This window comes from Musca autumnalis, unplaced genomic scaffold, assembly GCF_047663935.1.
Source record: "Musca autumnalis isolate F117 unplaced genomic scaffold, ASM4766393v1 scaffold_1, whole genome shotgun sequence".
NCBI lineage: Eukaryota > Metazoa > Arthropoda > Insecta > Diptera > Muscidae > Musca > Musca autumnalis.
In genome coordinates, this window is record NW_027411644.1 from 15084803 (window position 1) to 15108935 (window position 24133).

The following is a 24133-nucleotide window of genomic DNA, read 5'->3' on the forward strand; positions in this document are numbered from 1 at the left end:
ATATAGCTATAATTTGACATTTAGGGTTCTTAAGTGTCAATAAACTTATATAACAAAAGTTTTGGACATAGGTCCACGTTTTGGTTTAGCCCCCATATAACGGTATCTCCCGATTTGCGGTATTTTGATGTTTTTAGCTACATTTTCAGACCGATATAGCTATAATTTGACATTTAGGGTTCTTAAGTGTCAATAAACTTATATAACAAAAGTTTTGGACATAGGTCCACGTTTTGGTTTAGCCCCCATATAACGGTACCCTCCGATTTGCGGTATTTTGACGTTTTTAGCTACATTTTCAGACCGATGTAGCTATAATTTAACATTTAGGGTTCTTAAGTGTCAATAAACTTATATAACAAAAGTTGTGGACATAGGTCCCCGTTTTGGTATAGCCCCCATATAACTGTGCCCCCCGATTTACGGTGTTTTGATGTTTTTAGCTACATTTTCAGACCGATATAGCTATAATTTGACATTTAGGGTTCTTAAATGTCAATAAACTTATATAACAAAAGTTTTGGACATAGGTCCACGTTTTGGTTTAGCCCCCATATAACGGTACCCCCCGATTTGCGGTATTTTGATGTTTTTAGCTACATTTTCAGACCGATATAGCTATAATTTGACATTTAGGGTTCTTAAGTGTCAATAAACTTATATAACAAAAGTTTTGGACATAGGTCCACGTTTTGGTTTAGCCCCCATATAACGGTATCTCCCGATTTGCGGTATTTTGATGTTTTTAGCTACATTTTCAGACCGATATAGCTATAATTTGACATTTAGGGTTCTTAAGTGTCAATAAACTTATATAACAAAAGTTGTGGACATAGGTCCACGTTTTGGTATAGCCCCCATATAACGGTACCCTCCGATTTGCGGTATTTTGACGTTTTCAGCTACATTTTCAGTCCGATTTGGCTATAATTTGACATTTAGGGTTCTTAAGTGTCAATTAACATATATAACAAAACTTGTGGACATAGGTCCACGTTTCGGTATAGCCCCCATATAACGGTACCCCCCGATTTACGGTATTTTGACAGTTTTAGCTACATTTTCAGACCGATTTAGCTATATTTTGACACTTAGGGTTCTTCAGTGTCAATAAACTTATATAACAAAACTTGTGGACATAGGTCCACGATTTGGTATAGCCCTCATATAACGGTACCCCCGATTTGCGGTGTTTTGACGTTTGTAGCTACATTTTCAGACCGATGTAGCTATAATTTGACATTTAAACTTCTTAAATGTCAATAAACCTTTATGACAAAACTTGTGGACATAGGTCCACGTTTTGGTATAGCCCCATATAACGGTTCATTTAAGTTTATATTTTCCTATAGCCCAGATACCTCCAAACTAGCTGTTAATGACATTTGAAGTTCCCACGTTATGTACCGATTTTCGATATTTTGAAGATTCTAGCTAAATTTTTTAACCGAATTAGGAGTTATTTGACATTAAAGGCTCCCATCAAAAACTGTCAACATAGGCCCATGTTTTATTATAACCCCTATATAACAGTACCTCCCAATTTCTAGCCCACCAAAAATTGTCAACATACATAGTTAGATATAGGCACCATAAAAAAGGGCCTCCCGAATGAAGCATAAATGTACATAAACATTATCTGAAATTTTAACGTACCCACTTAAAGTTGGGGACTGGAATGAAAAGTAATTATTCCATTTTAGTTCAGAATATTTTATGGTGGAGGGTATGAAAAGTTCGGCCCGGCCGAACTTAATGCTTTTTTACTTGTTTGATATGAATATTTTTCTTTAATCGACAAAACGACTAAAACTTGGAGGTACCATTATAGAGAGGGGGACTATAACAAAGTGTGGATCTATATCGAACATTTTTTGCAAGGAGGTATTTTGTTCACTAAGAAGTGAAAATACAGAATTACAGCCAAATCGGATCGAAAATTTGGCTTAACTAGTTCAAAATACCGAAAATCGGACGGTACCTTTATATGGGGTCTATAGCTAAACGTGGATCTATATTGAACATTTTTTGCAAGGAGGTGGTTGGTCCACTGTAAAGTCAAAATGCAATATTTTTGCTTAAATCGGTAAAACTAATTAGTGGTCTATGAAAATATCGCATACTAAATTATAAGGCTATTCAATAAAAATTTAGAGTTATAGCAAAATCGGGGAAGATATATATGGCGGCTATATCCAAATCTGAACCGATTTTTGTTAGAATCGGTAAAACTAATTAGTGGTCTAAGAAAATATCGCATATTAAATTTGAAGGCCATTCAATAGAAATTGACCGAGTTACAGCAAAATCGGAAAAAGATATATATGGGGGCTATATCCAAATCTGAACCGATATGGACCAAAGTTGGAATTTTTCATTCCTATGCCGTCAAAAGTAATTGTACAAAAATTCAGCAATCTAGATCAACTCTCTCTATTTTTGTCCACGTTTACAAAGAAGCGGCACCACTGTGCAAGGGTCCATATTAGGTCCACTTCTTTTTACCCTATATATCAATGACCTTCCCCATCAATTAGTACACAGCAAAATTCACATGTACGCAGATGATGTACAAATCTACATCAGTAGCTCTTTGAATGATGTTAGTCAGTGTATTCGCAAATTAAATGAAGACCTTGGCAATATCTGCAAGTGGGCCAAAGCTAATGGTCTCCTCTTAAATCCTAACAAGCCCAAATGTCTTGTTATACACAAAATAAAAAAGTGTCCATTGAAAATGTAGAAATAATACTAAATCAAGAGAAAATTGATGTGGTTTCACATGCCAATAATTTAGGAGTAATTTTCAATTCCTCACTTAGATGGGATAATCACGTAAATGTCGCGGTTGGACAAACATATGCCAAGTTACGTGTCTTGTGGTTAACTCACTCATACACTCCACAGCACATACGAGCACTTTTGGCGAAAACATTTTTGATACCCGGACTTACATATGGCTGCGAGTTGTTTGCTAACTCTGACGCTAGGAGCAAACGAAAACTAAATGTGGCTTATAATAGCATCATACGTTATGTTTACGGTATCGGAAGATTCGAATGCCTTTACGGTATGAGTTTCAATTCTTTCCTTAATATGAAAGCTTAATTTTTTTTACATAAGATTATCACCAAACAAAAACCGAAACACCTTTTTGACAAAATGCAATTTGCCAGATCCAATAGAGGTAGGAAAATTGTACCATTGAGACGGCGAAGTCTGGTATCAGAATGGCAATTTTTCATTGGTACTATACGTCTTTGGAATTCGTTGCCAAATCAAATACAAAGCATCAACAACGTATCAGCATTCAAAATCAAACTTAAAATTTTTTTTTCTGAATAATTTGTATTCATTTTAAATATTGTAATCCTATTTTTTTTTTCGAAAATTATTTATAATCTACAAAGCACTCTACACCATTTACATTCCAAACATTTTTTGTATTTTTCGTATATTTTCGTATTTTTTATATTTTTGATCATTTGTTTTACACCCCTTGATTGTAACTCGTATGAATCGACAAAATTATGGATTTGGATCGACCACTTTGGAAGTGGGTCTTATTTTGGGAGTCATTCCTCTCGATAGATATAATATCGCTGTAAGCAGGGCCACTTAGATTAAAAATTCCACGAACAGATCCTTAACAGCACAAAATGTTTGAGTATTTGTGTGGCTGGTGCCCCAAGGAGTGGACCGAGCGCCCACTTTTGAACATAAACTAAGTTTGGACAAAATATTCCGAGATCTATAGTTCGGACCAAATAGTTTGCTCCGTTTTTGAGATATCGCGCGTACAATTTTTGCGAATATTTTTTAATTTTTGTGCGGGAGGTACCGGAAGTAGTGGACCTATATTACGATATACAATGTGTGGACCAACGCATTATTCGGTTCGAGAGTTGTTATGCTGACCGTAGGTGTGTTTTTAAAGCTGTCGGTTAATTTTCTCAAGAACTATGGACTCGCCAATCAAAAGACTTGTACTATCGTAATAGGGGCTTTGAGCGCAACATGTTGCGAGAAAAACTGCCCTTTTCCGAAATTTTGTGTGCGAGATACCCGAAGAGTTGACATATATAGTCCATACTATAACCGGTTCTGCGATATGCAAAGTATGGATCAAATCGGTTACTGCCTTGCAGAGTTATCGTGTGAAAAGTTTTGAACTTTTGTGGAAGGGGTATCCGAGGGAGTTTTAATATTGCATAAAATTGTACGACTGCGAAATTTTTTACCGAATAGGTTTATCCGGTCGAGAGTTATCGAATGTATGATGCCATTTCGGGTTTTTTTACAGCTTTCGGGCCATCAGAAAGTATGGACTGCCTCTGAAAAAACTTGTACCGTAGTAATGGAGGCAGTAACAACTTGTATGTTACAACAAAAATCAAAACGATTCGAGAGGAGGTCTTAAATTGCACTATTCCTATATTTTGTGAGGGGGTACCCGAAAGAGTGGACCGATATAGTTCATATTCGAACTTGATCTATGTCTGGTAGAAATATTATGTGCAAAGTATGGACCTAATCGGTAAGTCCCTTTGAGAGTTATCGTGTACATAATGTTTGCGAAAAATTTTGAACTTTTGTGGAAGAGGTACCCGAAGGAGTGGATCGATATGGTCCATCTTCCAACATGGGTGTGGGGACCGATATAGTCCATATTCGGATCAGTAGTGCGATTTTCTACCTCATTTTTTTTAAATTTACCTACTAAAATCGGTAAAATTAATATGCAAAATTATGAATGTTTTCATACGAATAAATGTTGACAGCGCTCTTGCTATCGGTAGAATGTTTCGACCACATTTTTGTATCGCTAACTTACCGAAAAATATCCTTAATTGCCGAAATGATTTAATTTTACCGCACTACTGATCTTTGCCTCTTAAGAAATATTAAAAAATGAAGGAAATTGTCGAACGTTTATGGGGGAGGTACCTGGAAGAGTGGACCGATATAGCCCATCTTCGAACTTGGTGTAAATTTGGTCAGAAAAATTGGATACATAGAGACAAATAAAAAACGATAAATTTGGTCGGGACACAAAACCACTAAATACAAAATTTCAGCCGTTTCTGTGTGATAATCATGGTAATATCATACCGCCGGATTTTTTTGTATTTCGTGGTTTTTTGTGACATTTTCGGACCGAAATATTGAAAATATCGAAAATCGGAAAGCATCATTCTCTCCAACGTAAACTCAATGCGAAATTTCAGCCATTTCGGCGTGATAAGGCTAAAACCTTGAAAATACCGAAAATTGGGAGTGATCATTCTACGGGGCCTATATCAAAACGTAGACCTATAGCAACAAATTTCTGGGGGAAATGTTAAGCGCCACCAATGAAGATTAAATACAAAATGTAAGCCATTGCTGTGTAATAATTAGGCTCAAACCTAGAAAATGTGAAAATGCCCGAGGTACCGTTCAATGGGGGTTACATAATAATGTGGACCTATAGAAACAATTTTTGGGGTATATTTAATGCTCCCAACGAAGACTAAGTACGAAATTTACGCCTATTCAGAGTGATAATGTGGTTAAAGCCTTCAAGTAACCGAAAATCGGGCGGTACAGCTCTATGGATCCTACAACAATTTGTGCAAATCGGTTCGGAGCAATATCAAAATCTGGCCCGATTATCATAATTTGTTTGGAATTCGTTTTTTAGCACCAACAATGATCTGGTACCAGTTCAAATATACGGCCTTTAGAGAATTTTCGTGAAAATACACCTCCCACAAATTACAATGGAAACAAAAATCGCTCCGTTGGCACGGGTTAGAGTTAACCGATCGCCATAAAATTTCATATATAAGGTTTTTGGATCAAATGGAAAACAATTGTGTTTTGGTCGCCGTTTGACCCACATCTTTGACAAAATTCCTTCACACATATCTGTTGCTGCAGCATGCATATCATGCGGATGCAGGGGAAATATCATGGGGCCATTTAATTTTATTCATTTGTCAATTATCATAAAACTTTCTCAGCATTGCATGTCAGCCACTATGGGTCATGATTTACATTTGCAGAGGCCTATTACAATTTAGCATGGTTGGCAATTGGAAGTAGAGAAAAAAACAATAAAAAGAAAACTATAACAACAAACCCAGCAAGAAGAAGAACTGCGAATGAATAGACCGACAAGCCAAAGTCATTTTTACGAGAAGGCTGAGAGTCTAGCTTGGTTGTCGTTTTTTTTCGTTTCTTTCTTTCCTAAGTTTAATTGCTTCCTGGCCTGATTAAACTGTTAACACTTGTAGCACCTTAACACATGTTTTCGGGGATGCCATGGCTAATGGCAATTTTCTCTTTTTTGTAAAACATTTTTTTGTTATTGTTTTTTTCTGTTTGCCATCATCATCATCATTTAAAAACACCAAACACTTTTATTCATTCCTTCACTCATTCAAAATGAGTTATTTACTTTTTTTGGTTTTTGTACTTAGCACTTCCAACCACTATCTACAATTGACCGGCTAACTAAACGAACCATAACGAAATATTACAAGAAATAAGAAGAAGTAGCGAACATAAACAGCTGGGCTGGGTGCCTGCCTGGCTTGTTGTTTCGGGACAGAATTTCTAATGTTGTGTTGAGGCATGGAACCAAAATACTTTTTCCAAGGGGACACTTGTAGTAGAAAGTAAAATGGTTTTGTGTGTTTGACATTTGTAAACAAGTTAATAAATAAAAAGCATAGTTAACAACTTCATAAAAAATTATATAAATAAAAAATTTTGTTTTATATTTTTTAATCATTTTTGTACAATTTCTTTTCATTTCAGGTATGACTTGTAATCTCACAATCTTTGGCTGTAAACTAAAAATTTCGAAATAGAGGTATGTTGAAAATCACTGTTATAGGGGGTAGAACTTAAAAGAATGGATATGTTTGCGAAGTATTAAGATTGAATTTATAGGAGTTTAAGGACTCTGTCAGTGGCTAAAAATACCTACCATTCCGTGTCTAAAACTAAATAAAAGCTTTTTTAAACTCCAAAAATATTTTTAAGATCATTAAATTGATTCTATTGACAGCCATTTATGTCGAGTGGCATGCACGTTGAATGTCGGATTCCCAGGCTAGACAATATCAAAGTTACATTTCCTGAGTATTTTTCAGCCATGTAAAAATGTAATAATTAATATTGGAATGCACTCATTGATATGAAAGAAGTCTCCCCTTGCCTTTAAGGGGTGTTCTTGGGAATTAGTTTCATGTTATTACGAGACTTGCTCGATAACTTTCTGGCCTAACAATGAAAACGCGAATATTTGCCATCAAAAATAGTTTTATTGTTTCTACAGAATAGAAGGCCCTCATAGGAGGTTTCTACAGAAAACCTCTATTCTATAAAAGACCTCGATAGCAGGTTTCCTATAGAATAGAAGACCTCCGTAGGAGGTTGTCTATGGAATAGAAGACCTCTATAAAATAGAAAACCTTCGTAGGAGGTTTTATATAGAATAGAAGACCTCCGTAGGAGGTTTCTGTAGAGTAGAAAACTTCCGTAGGAGGTTTCTATAGTACAGTAGACCTCCGTAGGAGGTTTCTGTAGTAAGTATATCTCCGTAGGAGGTTTCTGTAGTATAGTAGACCTCCGTAGGAGGTTTCTATAATATAGTAGACCTCCGTAGGAGATTTGTATAGTATAGTAGACCTCCGTAGGAGGTTTCTATGAGTAGAAGACCTCCGTAGAAGTTTCTATAGAGTAGAAGACCTCCGTAGGAGGTTTCTATAGGGTAGAAGCTTTCGTAGGATGTTTCTATAAAGTAGAAGACCTCCGTAGGAGGTTTCTATAGTATAAGTAGACCTCCGTAGGAGGTTTCTGTAGTATAGTAGACCTCCGTTGGAGGTTTCTGTAGTATAGTAGACCCTCGTTGGAGGTTTCTGTAGTATAGTAGACCTCCGTTGGAGGTTTCTATAGTATAGTAGACCTCCGTAGGAGGTTTCTATAGTATAGTAGACATCCGTAGGAGTTTTCTATAGTATAGTTGACCTCCGTAGCAGGTTTCTATAGTATAGTAGACCCCCATAGGAGGTTTCTATAGCATAATAGACATCCGTATGAGGTTTCTATAGTATAGTAGACCTCCGTAGGAGGTTCCTATAGTATAGTAGACCACCATAGGAGGTTCCTATAGTATAGTAGACCTCCGTAGGGGGTTTCTACAGTATAGTAGACCTCCGTAGGAAGTTTCTATAGTATAGTAGACCTACGTAGGAGGTTTCTATAATATAGTAGACCTACGTAGGAGGTTTCTATAATATAGTAGACCTACGTAGGAGGTTTCTATGAGTAGAAGACCTCCGTAGGAGGTTTCTATGTGTAGAAGACCTCCGTAGGATGTTTCTATAGAGCAGAAGATCTCCGTATAAGGTTTCTATAGAGTAGAAGACCTCCGTAGGATGTTTCTACAGAGTACAAAACCTCCGCAGGAGGTTGCCATAGTATACCTCCGCAGGAGATTTCTGTAGTATAGAACACCTTCGTAATAGGTTTATATAGTATAGTAGACCTCCGTAGTTGGTTTTTATATTATAGTAGACCTCCGCAGAAGGTTTCTATAGTATAGTAGACGTCCATGGGAGGTTTTCTATAGAATAGAGGACACCCGTAGGAGTTTTTCTGTAGAATAGAAGACGCCAGTAGAATGTTTTCTATAGAATAGTAGTATAGTAGAACTCCGTATGAGGTTTCTATGCTATAGTAGACCTCCGTAGGAGGTTTCGATAGTATAGTAGACCTCCGTAAGAGGTTTGCGTAGTATAGTAGACCTCCGTAGGAGGTTTCTATAGTATAGTAGACCTCCGTAGGAGGTTTCTATAGTATAGTAGACCTCCGTAGGAGGTTTCTATAGTATAGTAGACCTCCGTAGGAGGTTTCTATAGTATAGTAGACCTCCGCCGGAAGTTTCTATAGTATAGTAGACCTCCGTAGGAGGTTTCTATAGTATAGTAGACCGCCGTAGGAGGTTTCTATAGTATAGTAGACCTCCGTAGGAGGTTTCTATAGTATAGTAGAACTCCGTTGGACGTTTCTATAGTATAGTAGACCTCCGTGGGAGGTTTCTATAGTATAGTAGACCTCCGTAGGAGGTTTTTATAGTATAGTAGACCTCCGTAGGAGGTTTCTATAGTATAGTAGACCTCCGTAGGAGATTTCTATAGTATAGTAGTCATCTGCCTTTTTTCGATCACGTCTGTTTTCTTGATGCGCGGGAATCAAATGAAATCATTAAGTACCAAGTCAGGGCACTACTGCGGGTGACATATCCACGTTTTGTCTGGTTAAAAAGGAGCAGGTTTGAATCGATGTTCATTTTTCAAATTTCTCAGGAGAGTTGAGGCAAACAAATTGTAGTGTACCACTCGGAATTAAGAGGAAATTTTTCATGAATTTTTTACAAGAAATCTGCCAATTTTTTCAGAAGTTTTGTTTTCATCTGACCACATGATCACACCATGAACTACTTTCGGATTTTTTTTGTTGAAAAATTATGCACAGTGTTCTGACAAATGACCGCCTACGAAATACTGTTTTTAGTTTGCTGTTTGCTGAGCGAATAAACCGATCAGCATATATTTTTGTGGGATTATTAAGAACCTAATAATCTTTTACTTAAGCGAAACGGAATTAAAAATTATCCATTTAAAAAAAAATGTGAACTGTCAAAGTCAAAATTTTGATTTTAACTAAAAAATTGATAGTTTTTTTGCCATGAATCCGGCAATTTTGTTTACGAAGCCTCTCTAAGTACTAGCATTTTATATGTATAATAATCCCACAAAAATATATGAAGATTGTTTCATCCATTTTCGAGCTACAGGGGGCACCACATTTAATAATGCCATTTTGAGAAATCCGATTTTCAACATATTCTGTTCTACATGTACTTTGGGACGTTTTTGGACGACCCTCACGACCTCGATTCAATTTATTAAACCGGTGTTCAATAGTGCTATAAGATGACTCGTTATCGACATACAAAGATTAAATTTGATCGATGAACTCTTGAAGTGATTATACACGTCGAAAGTTGTGAAAAATGATCTGAAGTAAATGTTCACAAGTGAATTCCATTTTTTGGCAAAGTGATTTTTTTCAAGTCACTGTACACAACACAACACATGATCAGATGTCAAACTACCCTCAGTACGTTTGGGCTAAAAACTGTCAAACTTCCAAAAAAAAATGTCAAATGGCGCCTGGCAACCCGCAGTATTGCCAGGGCCAGAAAGTTATCGAGCAGCCCTCGTATTTTGCAAAACAAAAATCCATTCCTAGTTTCCACTGTCCATAAAATACGAAACCATCAAAGCTACGCCCTTTTTCCTGTCTATACTACTACATTTCTCAGTGTCTCCCAGTTACTTCTACTGTCTTCAGTTGGTTGTTGACTGGTGGTGATAAGATATTAGCAGTGATACCAGCGAGAAGGCACAGCAGCAGCAGAGAGGTAACGTGAAAGGTAATGACCAGTAGTGCCAATAGGCAACAACGACATACTTTTATGCAATGGATTGCAAATGCCAACCAACTACAATAAGATTTTTAGTTTGCATTTTGCCATTTGTTTGGGTAGTGGTAGTGCCTAAAGGGGTGTGCTGCTTCTGTGGCAGGTAAAGATTTGGCCAACCACAACGTTATCTCACATGTAAAATATTTAAAACAATTGCTTTTATGTCAGTCAACCAGCAATCCACCTAACCTACCCGCAACTACTGGTTGAGGATATTTAAGAAATCAAGAAACCAACCACTGCTTACCTACCCAACCAATATAATTGACAAGCGTTGGACATCATATCTATGTTGTTGCCTATATGTTAATACATAAGCGTCCATAACTGCTTTGGGTTGTTGTGCTTGCAACTAAAAGCGGCTTAAATAGTTTTAAGGCTGATTTTTAAGCGGCAAACAGCATAAATATGTCCGAATATGTCGATAACTTAACTTCAATCAACAACAGTTATTGGTACGCATGTTTTAGCCATATTTATTGACTTGATGGAGTCCACAGGGAAAACTCTTGCAGAAAAATTGTGATAACTTGTTTGTCTTCTTCTGTTTTTTTTCATTCGTTGCATTTGTAGATAATTTTTGCACATTGGTCATTTGTTGTTGTTGTTTGGTTGCATATTTCTCAGATTGAATGATGAAAGCAAATGAAGATGACAGTGGAATGTGGAAATCATCTACTATCATTTTCAATACCAGAATTTAATTTTATTAACCTTTGTCGAGTTCTTTCGGTGATATCATGGCTTCCAACGGTCAAAAGTCAAACTTTATTTTGGATCTAATGATCACATCAAGGTCCATATCAAAGTTCAAACTGTTCCCTTAAGTAAAGTTTATGGGCTGTTCGAGGATTGTTCAGAAATGTTTCATCTAAGGTAGTCCTTGTTATTTCGATTACAAATCCATGGCATAGTGGTTGGAAGATACCAACCCAACCCAGTAAATATTCGGATCCGTTAGTCATTATGTAACCCATTACAAAGTAATGTAAACAAAAATAACTATTTGTAACTCCTTACTAAGTTATGAATACGGTGGCGCATCGCGTGAGTTATATGATGTAACTATGGATTCTTAAGAATCTAGTTATTCGTTTAAATAAAAGAATAAACTTTAGTTTAGTTCTTTATTGAGCAAATTCTATCTTAAGACTAAATTAATTTTATAACATTGAACTTGAAGTTGCTGAGTGGAAAATGTCCACTCAGCATATTTTGCATTTTGTTTTGCAGTCGAAAACCAGTGGAAGCACATTCAGTTGCTGTCGCTAGTTTTCGCTGTGTTTGCTTGCATTATTGATATTTGATATTTCGTATTTCATCATAATGTGGTTTATGTTTGCAGTGGCGTAGGGGTCGGTGGGGTACGGATACGTAACTCCTCCCCCTCTTGTCAAAGGATTCTCCTGAATCGTTTCGTTAATTTTTATATTTACTGATTTTCCTTTGAATATATAAATTATTACTGTCATACCGGTTACCGTCACTACAAACATAACCACGATTAGGGAATATGAGATATGTTGATGTTGTTTTAGTTCTTCGATCTTTTCAATATTTTTAGTATTGCTAAGGACAATATCGTTAAATGTAATTTTAGTTGTAAACTCTTTGTTGCTGTATGTATTATAATCTGGTATTTTCTCGAAGTAGTTTTCTTTTAGATTCGAAAAATTTTCATTTTGTATAGTAATCTTACAATTTGAGAACATTAAAATGTTATTTCCATTTAATATATTGCTCGTATTTTGGTTACAGCTATTGTTAATTTTCATGTTGCGAGCATTTTTAATAATAATAGTTTCATCGTCAAATAATTCGAATGAAGTGTTATTGTTAAAAATTAAGTTACAATTTCCTTTAAATATACAATTCTTTTAGTGTTTTATCTTCGTCATAAGTATAGGATATATTATTAATATTTACAAACATTTCTTGTTTATCTTCTATTTCGTAAAAGTTATGGTTAGGTATAGGTACAATTATTTTGACAATGTGTTTTGTATAGTTTATGGGTATTTTTATTGAAAATATTGAACAGTTATTGTTATATAGTAGTACACCCATTTTTATCAGGCTTAACTTATAAAAGTCTATATTGAATTTATCTATTTTATAAAATAGAGTATTTTACTCATTTCATTTATACATGATCCTATTTTTATTAATTTTTGGTCAATTCAAGTTCCATAATTTCTTGTGACTCTTTATTTATTGTTTGTTTGATATCGTTACCGTTTTGTATATGTAGGTATATAAATAGATAACAAAATTTTCATTTAACATTGTTTCAAGCCAATTCAAGATTTTTTTTTTTCTTGTGACTTTTATATTTTTTCTTTAGAGACTTTTCACAATTTTTGCATAATTCTTTTGTCTACTAAATAGAAACATTATATTTTTATTTATGGCATCATTACTTTTTTGAATTTTTAAGTTGGCTTTTAGTTACCATTTTTATTCTTAAGTTTTTTCCTATATTTATATCATTTTACACAATTCTATTAAGCAGTGTTACGATTTTATTATTGTATTAATAATTTTTTCATTATATGTATTTTTTATTAAACATTTTTTAGCTCCAATCACAATTCCCAATGTTTGATTATTCCTTCTCATTGTCATTTGGCATTCTATAATTGAAGCCAATTGGGTGTCACTCTTAAGAGGATCAACCCAGAAAATTTTGATTATCAGTAGAACCTCAAAAACCATTTAATTGTTTTCGGCTGGGGATAATTCAGCTAAAAGTACACTGATATTTTCCTTGTTTGGCATTCCTACCTTTAGGCTTGAAATTTGTCCCAAACAAGTACTTAAAAAAACAAAAAATGACAATTAATCCTCTTGAATCTTCAGACCCAAGAGAGGAGAATTTTTCTTCAAACAATGGTACACTGGTTTGGAATATATAAATTTTATGATATTTTATTATTATACTTCTTATTTTAGTTTATTTGTTTTTTATTATTATTATTTTTATTATTAATTGTTGTTTATTATTGTTATGAGTAAATATTTTTATTATTTGTATTGTTATTGTTTATTACTATTTTTTATTGTTATTATTATATATTATTGTTATTTTTTATTGTTATATATTTTTATTATTATTTGTATTGTTATTTTTATTATTTTTATTTTTATTACTATTTTTATTTTTTATTGTTATTATTATATATTATTATAATTTTTTTTTGTATTGTTATTAGTATATATTATTATTATTCTTATTACTAGTTTTTATTGTTATTATTTTTATTGTTATATATATATTTTTTATTATATAACCTTTATAATAACTTATATTTTATATTGTTTGATTAAAGATATTTGCCAAATTACGGAAATATTCTGATCTTTGCCTAATATAAAACATATTAAGAATTTGATACTCTTCAGAGGTGTCATTGGCAAGCATAACCTTTGCAACTACGCAACACTTTATTTGTTCTAATTTCATATTTCATTAGAAGAATTAAAGTGTGCTGTTTTAGGTCATGATATTAGTTCCGTTTCTTGTTTTAAATTTTATAATTTGGCATTCAAACTTTATTAGTTATTATAAAAAAATATATTTTATTTACTTTCATTTCTGGTAAAAATTGTATATTTATTCAATATATGTATTCATATTAAATTTTTAATTTACTAATACTATCCATAAATTAAACATGTTTGTTTGTGATTTTATTGCTGGTTTTCATACAAAATTCACTTTGTTAATTCATCAAAACTATTTCCACATTTTGTATAAGATTTTTTCTTTGTTTCAAATTTGTGGTTCCATTATTTCTTTAATAAAAGTCAAAGGGGTTTCACTCTTCGGAGGAATACACCCAACTTTTAATAGAATTAGACAAGTTTAATTGAATATTTTGAATATTTCTCTATTTGACATTGAACCTTTAGGAATAAAAATTATGTATTTTGTTAGCCTTTTTTTCAATAGGAAGTGAACATTTATTCATTCACTTTCTTCATTATTGTTTTTGTTTGTTTTTTTTTTCAATTGTTGTGGTTTTATTTGAATTATATACTAATATAGCCATAGAAAGTTACCCATACTTAAGATGGTGATAACGGTTAATAGAAAAATTAAATTCCACATAAAAAATTAGTTGTATTGTAATCATTAAATATTACATAGTTAGTAAATACATATGACTGTTAGTACACACTTATATATAGTACTGTAAACCAATAAATTTACAATTAGTTTGATTAATTTATACTTTTGATAAGTTTTTTTTTGTCCATTTTTCTTCATATTTATCGAATATTGATTAATAATAATAGTATTTTTTCTCTTTTTATTAATAACATTTGAATTAATATTAATTCTTAGTATATACTTGGATATATATCTTCCTCTTTGTTTGAACTCTTTCCAAATCCAGGTTTAGGCTTATAAAGGGAATTCATGTTCCTTGATGTTATTTCTGTTCTCGTTGCATGTTTGCTCCATTTGATGTTGCTTCTGTTCCATTTCTTGTTGTAGTTGGAATTTTTAAAATTTTGTATTTTTTCTTCTGTATTTTATACATTTAAAAGTTGGTTTAGTTTTTTTTTTACATTTTTTTTTATAATGTTGTAATTTTTTTAGTGTATATTTCTCTCTTCTTGGCACTTGTTTCTTCTAAGATATTTTCCCTGTTTTTTGCACATTTTTGTTGTTAATAATAATTTTTTCATATTATTTTTTATCAGTTGTTTGAGCTTATTTTTCTTTATCAATATAGTCTTTTTCTTTTTATTGTTTTTTTAATTAGTTTTAATGTAATTTTTTTGGTATTTATAGTTTATTTTTGTTAAAAATAAAAACCGTTAAGACTTTATGTTAGCTATATCATTTAAGAACATTATTTGCCACATCCATAGTAACACTTTGTTCTGGAAATTGTTTTCAAAATTTTGCATCTTTTCCTGTTTTTTATTTGTCCGTCTAGCGAGAAGTTCCATATAATGCCATATGCCTTCTGGTTTTGTATGCTTCTTTTGAGATTTTTTGTAGCGTCTTGTCGTATTATTTTTTTTATATCTAACATACTTTTTGGACATAAATTCACTAATTCATAATGTTCTTGCAGTTCAGAGGGTTCATTAACTTTTCGTTGTTGAATTTGTTGTTTCTTTTCTTCTTGCATTTTAATTATAGTTTTCAATTGTTCCATTTTATTTGCAATATTTACTTTTTGAAGAGTTAACATTCTAAATTGTTGTATGTATTTATCTTCTTTTTCTCAAAACTAAAAACGGCTTATTTATTTGTAAGTTTATGTGTAAGTTCGTTGAAGCTTAATTCTTTTGAATTAAACCGCCTTGACTGCGCCAGTTATATGATGTAACTATGGATTCTTAAGAATCTAGTTATTCGTTTAAATAAAAGAATAAACTTTAGTTTAGTTCTTTATTGAGCAAATTCTATCTTAAGACTAAATTAATTTTATAACATTGAACTTGAAGTTGCTGAGTGGAAAATGTCCACTCAGCATATTTTGCATTTTGTTTTGCAGTCGAAAACCAGTGGAAGCACATTCAGTTGCTGTCGCTAGTTTTCGCTGTGTTTGCTTGCATTATTGATATTTGATATTTCGTATTTCATCATAATGTGGTTTATGTTTGCAGTGGCGTAGGGGTCGGTGGGGTACGGATACGTAACTCGTGTGTGTCCGACTACAAATCCGAGGGTTGTGTGTTCAACGCTCACGGTCGACACGCGAGTTTTTTGCTAACAAAATAAAAAACAGTTGGTGGTGCACATGTATGCGTTTAAACAACTTTTAATATTCGTACGCGTGGCACAGTGTACAATGTGTTAGGCTACAAATCAGAAGTTCGCGGGATCAAATCCAGCAGAGAGCAAAATTAAATAACAATAACACCGATTCCACCGCCAGGCAACATCAAAAATTTCAACGGTGGCAAAACCCCCTCAGTAATGTTGGCGACATTTCCTGAGTATTTCAACCATGAAAAACTTCTCTACACGTGGTGTCTTAAGATACGCTTTTCGGTCTCGACAATAAATAGTAGGTCCCATATCATTGAGCTAATATTTGTGTTCCTTTACTCCAACTTCCTTTACTATCCTGAGGTTACCATTTTTACCATTTGTTACCATTTTTAACTTGTAAAGCGTTCCTTAACCCCAAAAAGTGGTTAAACTGGAAGCCATTTTTAAGAGAGTGAGAGAGGAGAGAGGGCGACAATGCCTTTCTCTTCTACAACAGGCTACCAGACAAATTTCTTCAGGTAACAAATGGTAGAACTGATTTTTCGACATTTGTTTGACGATTATTTGACAATGAAGACAAAAACAGGGGAAAAAGGCGAACGCTGACGAAACAAAATTAAAAACTGTGAAATAAAAAATGGAAATTTGATTTTTATGTTTCTTTTTGCCATTGCTATCAGATCTACCATTTTTTCGTTCCTTTACTTTTCTTGTAAAACTGTTCATGAGATAGCAATTTTGACAGTTTTTCCTTTTACCATTAAAAAAGTAAAGGAACAAAGCTAATATGAATCGGGGTGCACTCATTGATATGAGAGAAGTCTCCCTTGTCCCGTATGGGATGTTTGTGGAACAATTATTATTATAGCGGTCATAGAATAACCAGTTTTTCTAGTGGTTATAGAATAACTAGATATTCAGTGAGATATGTCCTTGTTAAAATAATGGATTAGTATGGGGTTTTGTAAGTAGTTACGACTGCCAGTAAGTACTATAAAAACCCATTATTTTTTGCTAGGAAGCAACGGTCCTAATTGGCTTTATCATGGCAAAGCCCAGGATTAATATTGGTCACTCTTTCATCTCATGTGGACACTGACCTCCCTGTGGTGTCACCTGGGCAACCGCCTTTAATACGCGTTTGTGGTAGTGAAGTAACATGATTCATATGTCTTGGCCGTCAGGTTAGTAACCCCTTCTATAAAAAGCAACCTACGAGTACTATGAAAAAACAAAACCCTCCCGACTTTTTGAAGAGTAGGTACAGTTGGCGCACTGGCTGGCAGATGAACTTGGTAACTACAAAGCAGATATTACCGCAATACATGAAGTGGGTTGGAATCGGTCAGTTGCGAATATTCCAAAGGATTAAACGAGCGAACATGAGCGAGGTGTTGGATTTATGCAAAATCGAAATGCCTGCTTGTGGAAGAATAAATCGCAACAACAACAACGAACGAAACACAAGCGTTTGGCAGCATACCGCATACACACCACCAAAGCAAAAACAAGCTTTTTCAACCTCCCGTCGTCGCTTCTGCCTTCTATTGCATCCATACACACAGCTCTTTTTTATAAAATGAGCAAACGCACTGTTGTTACGCTCAATGACAAAAATCCTCTCTCAACACATAAAAAATATGTTCTAACATAAAAAATGTGTTGGTAATAAACAAATAAAATTGAGATACGTTACAAATTGTTACAAACATATATTTGCTTAGACCCAAACATAATATGTTTGGATCTGAACATATATTTGTTTGCAACCAGTAGTGAACAGCACCAGATTCTAACACCTCAACATACACAAATTGCGTGGATGTCCCCAGATGGGGAAAATCAAAAACCAAATCGATCATGTTGTTATAGACGGAAGCCACCACTCATTCGGTGTGTTAGATGTCCGATCGATTCGAGGAGATAACATCGTTTCGGACCATTTCCTTGTAGCAGCCAAGATACACACTGGTCTTAAAGTTGTGGCAAAAGTGCGATCTGATACAGGACGGAAGCTAGATGTCGAGAAGCACTGGACAGAAACTGGATTTCGAGAATGTGCAAACACAACAGATACCTGGAAAACGGCACTCCTTATCCCGATAATGTGGAAGTACAGTAGAAAAGAATAGCCCACTTTCTTTAAACTGCTGCAAAATATATTGTACATAGGTACCAAAAACCACCGCCTAAAAATCTATGGTCTGGTAAGGCTAATGAAGAGAAGAACGCGGTACACAGAGCAACCCTGCAGTCAGTAGACACGATTACACAAAGAAAAATTTCGGGAGAACAATAGAGAGGAGAATCATCTTTTCTGAAAAACAAGAAGAAAGAGCAGCAAAAATTAGAGCGTAAGGCAAGATGTTCAGGAGTCAGAATAAAGTCCGAAAATTTTACTAGCAGAATGAAGGGTATGGTGCAGTCACCTTATCCTGCAAAGATTATGAGGGGAACCTGGTAACCGATACTGATATCGTGGTGAGGTTTTGTAAGGAGCATTTCATGAAGTTGTTGATATTAAATATGGGCGACGATGAATATACCCCAGAACCAATGCAAAACGACGGCATTGAGTGTTTACCACCTAGCCAAAGTGAGGTCAAGGCAGCAATTAAACGGCTGAGGAACTACAAGGCAGCACGAGCTGATGCCGAACTGTTCATGACCTGTGGCAAATTACAAATAAAGAGTATGCATCAATTGATTAGCAAAATTTGCCTGGAGGAATGCAAACCTAACGATTGCAACCTAAGTCTGCCATGTCCCGTGCACAAGGTAGGAGAAACAAGACGGTCTCCTACCCAGCGCATAAAAAGTCACACATTTCACACCCCCATCCAATCCCCCACCTCCTTCCACATCCCTCCTCTTACTTTCCCCAAAAATTAAGAACTTGCGAGCGCTCCCACACAAAACAAAACAGTGAAGAATAAACTTCTTGTAAAACTCTAACTCTTACTTAGTTCTGTAGCGATTTTTACCTCGGAACAGTTGACAACCCTGCTTAAATAGTAGTTTTTGTACTCCAAAAATCACCCAACTTGACATCCCTGCTCGAAGGTACTTTTTATTCGCGAGTACAATCGGCAAATAGGATCTTTACTTTTCGAGTACTCCGACTGGAGAATAAATCAAGCAAATCGGAGGTCTGATAAGATGCTGATGCATGTTTTGTGTGAACAGCTAAAACCTATGGTCAATGAAATAATCGGGTCATACCATGCGGTTTTAGACCTAGGAAATCTACAATAGACCAAATCTTCATTCATTTCGGCAGAAACACGTTGTTTTGCTAGAAGGCACAACAACGCACTACTGACGGTACATGCCCCCTCTACGTCTAACTCTTGGTTTTGTAGTCAGATTCATGTAAAAGATAGCTTGTTTACTTATTTTGTAATAGGTTATTCATCTCATTTGGCTCCAAAATTTTTGCTGGGTTTAGGATAAGAAGTCATTATTTTGTAATGTTTATGATAATGACATTGCACACTTTATATGCTAACCACGGTTTTTTATTTACAATTCCTCAAATCTCCATATCCCCAAATTCCCCTCAAAGAAAAAAAATTTTAACATAAAAAACGTGTAAGTTTTTTTTCGTTGTGGAAAACATTTACTCCTAGTTTTTTTGGGATTTTTTCTCTTGTGTCGTCGTACCAGTACCACCAGCAACACGATTCTCATCAACGTCATGACCGTCATCATTAGCGTCAACGTCAATAAGAAAAACTAACAGTGTTTTTCACTTAGCTTTTTTTAGTTTGTTGTAAATGATTTTTTGCTATACGTTGTCGTTGTTTTTTTTCTATAAAACGCATAACATTTTTTTGTCAAAGATTTCTAGTTGAACGTCTTTTGTTGTGGGCCTGACAGACAGAGACTACTACTGGCGATTGGTCAATTTGCCATGGTTGTTGATCATGAAATCCTAATAAAATCTCATAACGTGGTAATGATGCCCGCCCGTCTGGGCTGTTCAATTGTACAACAAAACGACAAGCTAACTAAAACAACTTTCACATTAACATATGAATTTGACCGTGGTCTGTCTGTCTATTCGTCTCAGCCGTTTTTTTTTTTTCAATGTATTGAGTCTCCTGCTTATTGTTGCTCATTTTTGGTTCCAAGCCTATTAATTAGATTTGAAATGAATGGTAAAACTGAGACATAAAAAAAACGTAAATGTGAAGCTTAATCAGGCATTAACCAAGATTTTTATGGTTGGTCAATGAGCTGTTGTTGTTGCTAGTTTTCTACAATTGATTTGAAATAATTTTAATGACAGTTTTCGATTGCCAAATGCAAAAAACGGACATTTTGTATCTTTACATTTGGGCGCGGATTTAATTGGCATGATTTCCATAAAATGCTATACAAATCACGACTCGTTTAGGATAAACTGTCGTCCATAGTTTCAGATCATAAAAATAAATGGATGCAATAAATTAAAACATTAAAAAGAGAAAGAGAAATTCAGTGGCCAGTGAGATAAGGGATAAGTAAGGAAGGAATCGTAACATAGCTTAAGGATAATACATATTTAAAAATAAATAATTAATTACATTAAATTGCAAGACTGGTGGCCAAAATACGGATAACGAATTCTAACTTTCTTGTGAATGTGAGGAGTGTTAGCCACGCCCCAATACATTCTTGAACTATATTTATTATTTTTCGTTTTACCACAGAAGACCAACAATTTTACTGTTGAAGGTTATAACTATTCTTTAAGATGAAATTCTTTATATTGTAGTTCTCTATAAGAAGACGTTGTCTTGCCAATACTGGCATTTGTACACGCAGGGTTATGAGAAAAGGAGACCTCTGGTCTTCCATGAGAAGATCTTCTGGCCTTCTATGAGAAGACCTTCGGGTCCTCTATGAGAATACCTTCTGGTCTTCTATGAGAACAGCTTGTTGTGGTCTTTTATAAGAATATCGTCTGCTCTTTTATAAAAAGACTTTCTGGTTCTGGACTTCTAATAGAATACCTTCTAGTTGGCTATCAGAATATCTTCTGGTCTTCTATGTGAAAACGCTGTGGTCTTTTTTAAGAATGCCTTCTTGTCTTCTATAAGAAGACCTTTAGGTCTTCTATGAGAAGACCATATGGCCGTATATAAGAAGACCTTGAAGTCTTCTATGAGACAACGTTGTGGGATTCAACGTTGTGGGATTCACGTTGCGGTCTTCTATGAAATGACATTGACGTCTGCTGCTAGAAGATGTTGTGGTCTTCTATAAGAAGACCTTCTGCATTTTGTATGAATACCATGGTAGAACAAATACAAGGTAAAGTTAATACTACAACAAATACAACTCGAACAACAACCACAAAGGAATTTGTTTTTGTTTGTAAACCTTAGTGTCAACGTAAATGTAAACAAAACAAGGAAATGTCTATAAATTATTGGAATTTAAAAAACTAATAATTTTTCACATTTGATTGAATATTTTGGAAAACATGAATAAAAACTCGTTAGATTTTCAATTTGAATGTTTCCATATCATTCCACTAAATGCATAATTTCTCGCAGAAAGTAGAATACTTGCAAAAATGTTTCGGGTCGCTGGTAATTCATTGAAAAAAGAGAAGATGTTTCAATCATTTGCTTTTGAAAACAAAAAAGCACATGTTTATTAGGGCTTCATTCTTTTCAAGTTTAAGAAAATACCACACATATTAACAAATATTGTACCGCCTCTATAAGCGGTGTTTTAGTGTGCGGCATGTCGTTCGGACCTGGAGGAGGTTACATGTCAATGATATGAAGCCGTCTTTATGGGAAATAGTTTTTTTCTGATGAATAAATTTGTTCTTCAAAAATATATATCCCTAATATACATCGAACATAGAAATAAATACATAAAATGTCGAATGGAATTTGACACTAACACTACAACCCAGTTCAGTCAGCTGGGTATTGCTGCTACCTTTTCTTGTTCTACCATGTATGAATACCTTGAATCTACTTTATGAAGGCGTCGTTGCCTTCAAAGAAGGCGTTTTGGTCTTCTACAGAAGTCCTTCTTGGTTCTTTCGGAACATTGAATATATTTCCAAACGGTTTTTTGCTTTACTTCTCCAGTTTTGGATGCCATTTTTGTCATATGTCCATCGACTTGGTTTTTCCATCGGAAGTTTAGCCGCCTTCCCTTGGAGCCCCTCGTATGCCTCTCTGGCAGGGGCATATTTATCCATCCTATATCCATGTCGGTAGGCTGATAGTGCTCGAGGTTCATGCGTCACCGGTATTCACCTTTACGCATATTTGTCCAAAAATATTTCGAAGCATTTTTCTCTCAAACACACCAAGTTCTGCCCCATCTGCTTTCGCAAGTAACCATGCTTCGGATCCATACGTAAGTACGGGTTGTGTCAGTATCTGGTAGTGTCATTTTTGTTTGAGGAGAGGTGGTTTTGCTTTTAAATAGTTTTTTCTTTCTTTATTTCGAGTCTGCTGGATGTCTTCCGTGTTGATACCATAAACTTGTTCTTATCGCCTTTTACTGCCAGACCAATTTTAGCAAACTCTTTTTCATTTTTTCGTAGGACCTATTCCAGGAAGATGTTAAATAGGTCAGATATAAGTTGTCACCTTGTCTGAAACTCGATTTGGTATTGTAAGTCTCGGAGTGGTTTTTCCTATTTTAACTGTTTTTCCTATTTAACTATTGGAACACCTTTAAACTTATTAGACTGTCGAAGGCGGCTAATATACGACGAATAGATGGTATGTATCGATCTTTTTTCATGGGTCTTCTCTAGGATTTGGCATAGGGTGAAGATTTGGTCTACTGTAGATTTCCCAGGCCTAAAACCGCATTGGTATAACCCGATTATTCCATTGACCAAAGGTTTAAGCCGTTCACACAATACGCCCGACAGCACTACACGCGATGGGTAGGAGAATTTTACCTCTGTAGTTGGTGCAAACCGTCTTGACTCCTTTCTTGTGCACAGGACATAACAGACTTAGGTTCCAATCGTTGGGTACGCATTCCTCCAGGCAAATTTTGCTAATCGATTGATGCATACTCTTTATCAATAATATGCCACAGGTCATGAACAATTCGGCATCAGCTCGTGCTGCCTTGTGGTTCTTCAGCCGTTTAATTGCTGCATTGACCTCACTTTGGCTAGGTGGTAAACACTCAATGCTGTCGTTTTGGATTGGTTCTGGGGTATATTCATCGCCGCTCATATTCGTTATCAAAGGCTTCATGAAAAGCTGCTTCCTGATTCTCACCACTAAATGCAGATCTGTTACCAGGTACCCCTCATAATCTTTGCAGGATAATGTGACTGGTAGTAAAATTTTCGGACTTTATTCTGACTCCTGAACATCTTGCCTTAAGCTGTTATTTTTGCTGCTCTTTCTTCTTCTTCTTCTTCTTCTGAAAAGATGATTCTCCTCTCTATTCTTCTTTGCGTCTCCCGATATTTTTCTTTGGGTCATCGTGTCTACTGACTGCAGGGTTGCTCTGTATACCGCGTTCTTCTCTTCATTAGCCTTACAACACTCCTGGTCGCACCATAGATTTTTAGGTGGTGTTCGTACCTATTTACAATAGATTTTTCAGCAGTTTGAAGAAAGTGGGGTATTCTTTGCTACGGAATTTCCACATTATCGGGATGTTCGCTACTCGAATCGATCGGACATCTAACACACTGAAAGAGTGATGGCTTCCGTCTATCACAACATGATCGATTTGGTTTTTAATTTTCCTCATCTGGGGACATCCATGCGGTTTGTGTATGGTGAGGTGTTAGAATCTAGTGCTGTTCACTACTGGTTGCAAACAAATATATGTTTGGATCCAAATATATTATGTTTGGGTGCAAG

At 34.9% G+C, this 24133-nt stretch overlaps 1 protein-coding gene across 10 annotated transcripts in view; it reads left to right on the top strand.

Moving 5' to 3' along the window:
- The window catches only part of cno (adherens junction formation factor afadin), a 267454-nt gene that overhangs the window by 55871 nt on the left and 187450 nt on the right, over window positions 1-24133 (top strand). Inside the window, exon 1 of one of the 10 annotated variants that reach the window (XM_073967823.1) lies at window positions 6805-6859. The exons of the other annotated variants lie outside the window; for them this stretch is intronic. The gene's annotated coding sequence lies outside the window, so the exon portion shown is untranslated. Of the gene's footprint in view, window positions 1-6804; window positions 6860-24133 lie in introns of those variants that run through there. 10 annotated transcript variants of the gene reach the window in all.